General features: G+C 44.8%; 1 protein-coding gene and 1 long non-coding RNA gene across 2 annotated transcripts in view; one reads left to right on the plus strand and one right to left on the minus strand.

The window, feature by feature from the left end:
• The window catches only part of DNAH9 (dynein axonemal heavy chain 9), a 397,093-nt gene that overhangs the window by 27,773 nt on the left and 364,003 nt on the right, over positions 1-5,317 (minus strand). The window lies entirely within an intron of this gene.
• LOC123522068 lies at positions 792-3,918 on the plus strand. The gene is made up of 3 exons (XR_006680362.1): positions 792-825; positions 934-1,146; positions 3,375-3,918. It is a non-coding gene; the product is annotated as an uncharacterized LOC123522068 (long non-coding RNA).

The raw sequence follows: 5,317 nt of genomic DNA on the forward strand, positions 1-5,317 counted from the left end.
CAATCCCATGTACTACAGAGCAGAACTCATGAACTCATGGCAATCCCATGTACTACAGAGCAGAACTCATGAACTCATGGCATTCCCAGGTACTACAGAGCAGGACAGTTCCAGGGGGTTTCTTGGCTGTGGTCTTTATGAGAACACATTGTCGGGCCTCTCTTCCATGGTACCATTAGATTGGCTTGAACCACCAACCTTTCGGTTGGTGAACTCAGTTTGTGCTACTCAGAACTCTTCAATGAGAATGAAGAGCAAAAACTGCTGATTTAATTCATTAGAGTTGCCGTGGGTGGCTTGACACCAAAGGGGCATGTGGTGTGGGTGGCAGGGAGTAGGACCTCTTGCTGTGGGCAGATAGATGTACAGGCAGTTCCAACAGTATGTATGGCTAATTGAGGTAGTTAGTTTATTGTGCCAGCCTGGCTGATAAACACACGTGGGATTAATTGAAGGGTGGAGAGATAAATGGCTCAGCGAGACGCCCCTTTCTTGTCTCTTGCTCTTTGATCATTGGTCGAGGATGCGGCTGCCTTGCTTGTTCTGTGCCTCCATTTGCAAGCTTCACTACCTGTGGGACACCTAACTCGTGGACTGTGTCACTGTAATTTGAGGTTCCTTCAAGACCTGCTTCACCACACCATTGGAATTTACATCACTTGAGCTGGGAACTGTCAGACCCTGTCATCTGGCTGACTGTTGGTGACCTGCCTTGCTGTTTGTTGCTTGTGCCCGGAAAGCCTGAATTGCTCTACAGAGGACTACCCAGCATCCCTCAAGAGTTGAAGGACTGCCAGTGTCTCACAACTGTCTCACGGGAGTGAGGTGCACTGAGTCATTTGTACTGCTTTATAATTTAATTATTTCTTATGTTATATATCTATCTGTATAAATATATATAAAATTATTAGCATTCTGGTTTTGTTTCTCTAGAGAACCCTGTCTAACACACTAATACAACAACTTCGCTGGGGAGGCAGCTGCAGGCTCCCGGGCTGACGAGGGAGAGAGAGCCCAGAGATGAGAACCAGGAGTGAGGTCAGTGGGAGAAGTGATCACAGTCATTGACAGCAAAGGCCTTCAAGAGCTGCGGGATCTTTGGGGAAGAGGAGTGACTTCAGTTGATCTTTGCTGGTAGGGTGAGAGGTTAGTCTTTGTGTGGGAGCATGACCTGTAAAGTCGGGCTTACCCATTCCTCTTATTCTTATAGCACATCAACCAAATGCTTTAGACAAGTACCATCTACTATGGCAGTCACTGGTGCCAATTTAAGTTAATTAAAAGTATCAACTTAAAAATTCATTTCCTCTGTCACATTAGCTATATTTCACAAGTGCAACAGTCAAATGGGGCTGATGGCTGCCTTATTAGAAAGTTCTGTCACTATCAGTAGGACCTCTAGACAGTTTTACTGAAGGGCTCTGCTATCGTCATAAAGGCTGAGTTTTCTGTTTGGTAAAAAGCAACTAGTGTGTACAAGGGGGTGTCAAAAACTGTGGAAAACTGGAACTAAGAGAAAGAAATTTTCCCGGGGGGGTGGGGCAGGAAAACATTTTTTTCCCATGAATTTTTTGTAATGTTTAGCTGAGGCTATGTTGAAAACCCTGTATAGTGGAGTTTTAATGAAATGTTTGTACAAAGTAGTAAATATTTGTTTGCCATTCTGTGGTTAAGAAGACAGGTAAAAGACACAAGTCTTATTACGAAAAAATGGCATTCAGTATTTGAGAGAATGTATTTGCTTTCCTTTAAAATGGAAAACAAAAATGTTTTCAATGGCCAATTTACTTCTAAGCTTATAAAAATGCTTTCATAAAGCAATACACACAAGCCAAACAGCACGAAGGTATTTACAGAATCTTTCACTGCCATTGCACAAACTCATAATGACCCTATAGGGCAGGGTGGAACTGTCCCTGGGACTTTAACTCTTATAGGGTAGAGAGTAGTGGAACCGCTGGTATATTTACAAGGCTAGCCATGCAGCTCTCAACCCAATGTGTAACCACTACTTTCCCAGGGCTCTAGATGGTAAAACGGTTCTAGCTGCTGATGGAAAGGTTGGAGTTTCAAGTTCACCGAGGCACCTCAGGGAAAAACCTGACAGCCAACTTCAGAAGCTGCACCCACTGAGGTCCTGTGGCGCATTACTCTAAGCTGACACTCACTCACTGAGCCCTGAGCTGGAACGGACTCGATCACAACTGTAGTTCCTTTTTCTTAAACAGTTTATTTCCCCACAAACGGCTTGATTTTGGGTCTGTCTGTCCCTGATGATAGTGTCTGGTAAACAGTGGACTGCTAACCCCAGAGCTGGAGGTTCCAATTCACCATGACTTGGATGAAGAGGTTCTTTCTGCTCCTGGAAAGATTTGCCGCCTCAGAAGTCCTGGGGTCGCGATGGTTGGAATCAACTAAATGGCAGCGAGTTTGGTTTGTTTCTTTTCCTCCTGGTTGTAACCGTTTGTGCTTATGTAAATATCATATGCCTGGTGAGTTGATGGAGGAATGAAGGGCCTCCTGTCCTGGCCACGGTGTAGTGGGCTGCAAACTGAGCTGCTAACCACGAGGTCAGTGGTTTCAGCCCACCGGCTGCTATGGGGGAGAAAAATGAGGCTGTTTGTTCCTATAAAGATATACCCTCTTGAAGCCCTATATACGGTCACTATGAGTTGGAACTGACTTAATTGCAGTGTTTTCGTTTGTTTTGTTTGTGAACTGAGGAGTTGAGGAGTCCCCGTGGACACGTGGGTTAACGGCTGGGCTGTGACCCAGAAGGTGGGCAGTTTGGACCCACTAGCCGCTCCTCTGAAGAGCGCGGTGGCAGTCTGCTTCTACAAAGACGCACAGCTTCGGAAGCTCTGTGGGGCAGAGGACTGTCCTGAAGAGTCACTGTGCGTTACATCAACGTGATGGCAGGGGTTTGCCTTGGCCCTCTTGCTTCATGAGCCAGCGTAACTGATGTGCCGCATCGCAGGCTGCCGGGAGGACTGGCATACGTGCGAAGAAGAGGGTGAGGCAATCCTCAGAAAGAACCCCCGGCGTTCGCAAGCACTTGACTTTTGCACACACACAGATAGATACTGCTTGTTACCTGAACCTCACCTGAGGCCCAGCTAACTAGGTAGCAGGCATAGATGTGCAGGTTCCAGACACAAGGGAAACCACGCAAGCCTCTCCTTCTCTGAGTTCCATTGTGAGAAGGGTGTGTGTCAGTAAAGATGAAAATATATGCAGTACTTAATGCTTCACACTCTAGCCAAAGTCGTTTTCTTGGCCGAGGAGCTTAAAGTGCAGAACTTGGGGTTCATAACATTTTCTCACGTTTGCTGATGCATGATAATTTGTTCTGACACCGACTCTCCTTCTCGTAGGTGAATGTGCAAACGATGGAACACTCATAATGCACCTTCTCCTGGGTGCTGCCGCTTTGAGAGTGAAGCTAGAACCGTTTAGGAAGAAGAGATCATCCACCTTTTTAGACTTGAGTAACCTCCATGGCCTTGAGCAGAAGTAGACGTTACTCAGTTTCAGAGGGGTGAACAGGACAACACAGAACTGGTTCCTTGCGCCTGCAGCCAAATTCATTAAGGAATGCGTGCCCTTCTTAGGAGAAGAAGGGTATGTCTACAAACTCTAGGGCAGCGTTTCCTGAAAGATACTCAGAAAAGAAATTAATTTCTTAGGATGTCATCAGATTGGCAGCTGCTATGGTAGGTTGATAATACGGTTCTGTGGGCCAATTCTGGAAAAAATTACATTTCTTAAGGCACAAGCTATTAAAACCTAGCCCCTCACCTTCAAAAACCCCTGCACATGTTTATTTAGTCCAGAGCCTCCCAAACTCATCTGGACTGCATTTTTCATTTTGGGGGTATAACAACCAGGACTGGTGAGCCTGTAGAGTCAGCAAGTGGAATAAGGGCTTGGGGTGAATGGGGACACAGAGGAAGTGACGGGGTGAAGGGGTGATGATGTCAAGGGTCCATATAGAAAAAGAATGTTTGGAAAATGATTGTGGGAGCTAATGTGCAATTCTGCTGGACATGATTGATGAGGGGGTTCCCCCCAAACTCTGCTTGGTGGAGCAGAGTTTTCATAGTATGCATTTTCCCCACGAGCTGAGCACTGAGCAGCTTGCTCTGTTAGGGCACCCAATGGCATTGCTGGGAAGGTTCTCTCTGGTCTCAGTGAATTTCTTTGAAAAAACAATGTAGCTGAAATCTCGTGTTGTGTGTGTGTGTGTGTGTGTGTGTGTGTGTGTGTGTGTGTGTGTGATGGCTGTTAAGAGAACAGCGTATGGTTGTGAAATTCTGTTTCCTGCTCTGGAAAAAATGCTGAAGAAACTTGTGATATTGAACATAGCTGTCAAGGACAGTGCTACGGGAAAAACTCAAGTGTATGAATGGTTTTCTCGTTTCAAATAAGGTGAAATGTAGATTGATGACAAACCTAATTCTGGATGTCCACCAGCTTCCCTAACAGACAAAAATGTCGACTTATAGTGCATTTGGAGTTCGTTCCACCAGGTCAGACTGTTAATCGGGCTTTCTATTTAGAGATTCTAAAAAGATACGTAACAGTGTGCAACAAAAAAGGCCCGAGTTGTGGCCAACACGACAATGTACCCACCTATGCAGCCATCTCCGTGCACCAGTTTTTGGCAAAAGCAGCATGCCTCTCTTGTCCCACGCACCTAACTCAGCTGACCTCACTCCTTGCGACTTCTTTTGTTTCTGCAAACCCAGAGGGATATGAAAGGGCAGCGATTTGACGACGCGGAAGAGGTGAAGAACAAGATGAGAGAAGTGCTGTCTGCCATCCACACAGGTGGGTTTGCAAATGTTTCCAAGAATTGAATTGCAGATTTGACAAATGTGTTAAGTGTAATGGAAAGTACGTTGAAGGTGATAAGGTTGCTTTGTAAAACAATCAGTTTTGTTGCGGGGGCAACCCCCTTTAAGGAATAAACCCAAATAAAAAAAAAAAAGAAAAGAAAAAACTTAAAGTACTCTAGAGCATAAAAAAAGAACTCAGAGAAGAGGAAAGGTTCAATAAGCATACAAAAAGACAAACAACCTACATTTCAGTCTTCTGCAACTTGCTGTTTTCAGTACAACACACTGCCTCTATGCTTTCTCCATCCATGTCATTGTGTATAGCCACATTCATTTTCACTGCTGTAATAGTTAATTGTGTATTCTACAATTCTGTTGCCTCTGTAATTCATTCAGTATGACTTTACATTTGCAAAGCTCCCAGACAGAAGTATAAAACATACTGCTTAAAGATACATGCCTGATAAAACTATTTTTTT

Source organism: Echinops telfairi, unplaced genomic scaffold (genome assembly GCF_000313985.2).
Source record: "Echinops telfairi isolate 266 unplaced genomic scaffold, ASM31398v2 ScPeMD7_2010;HRSCAF=2546, whole genome shotgun sequence".
Lineage (NCBI taxonomy): Eukaryota > Metazoa > Chordata > Mammalia > Afrosoricida > Tenrecidae > Echinops > Echinops telfairi.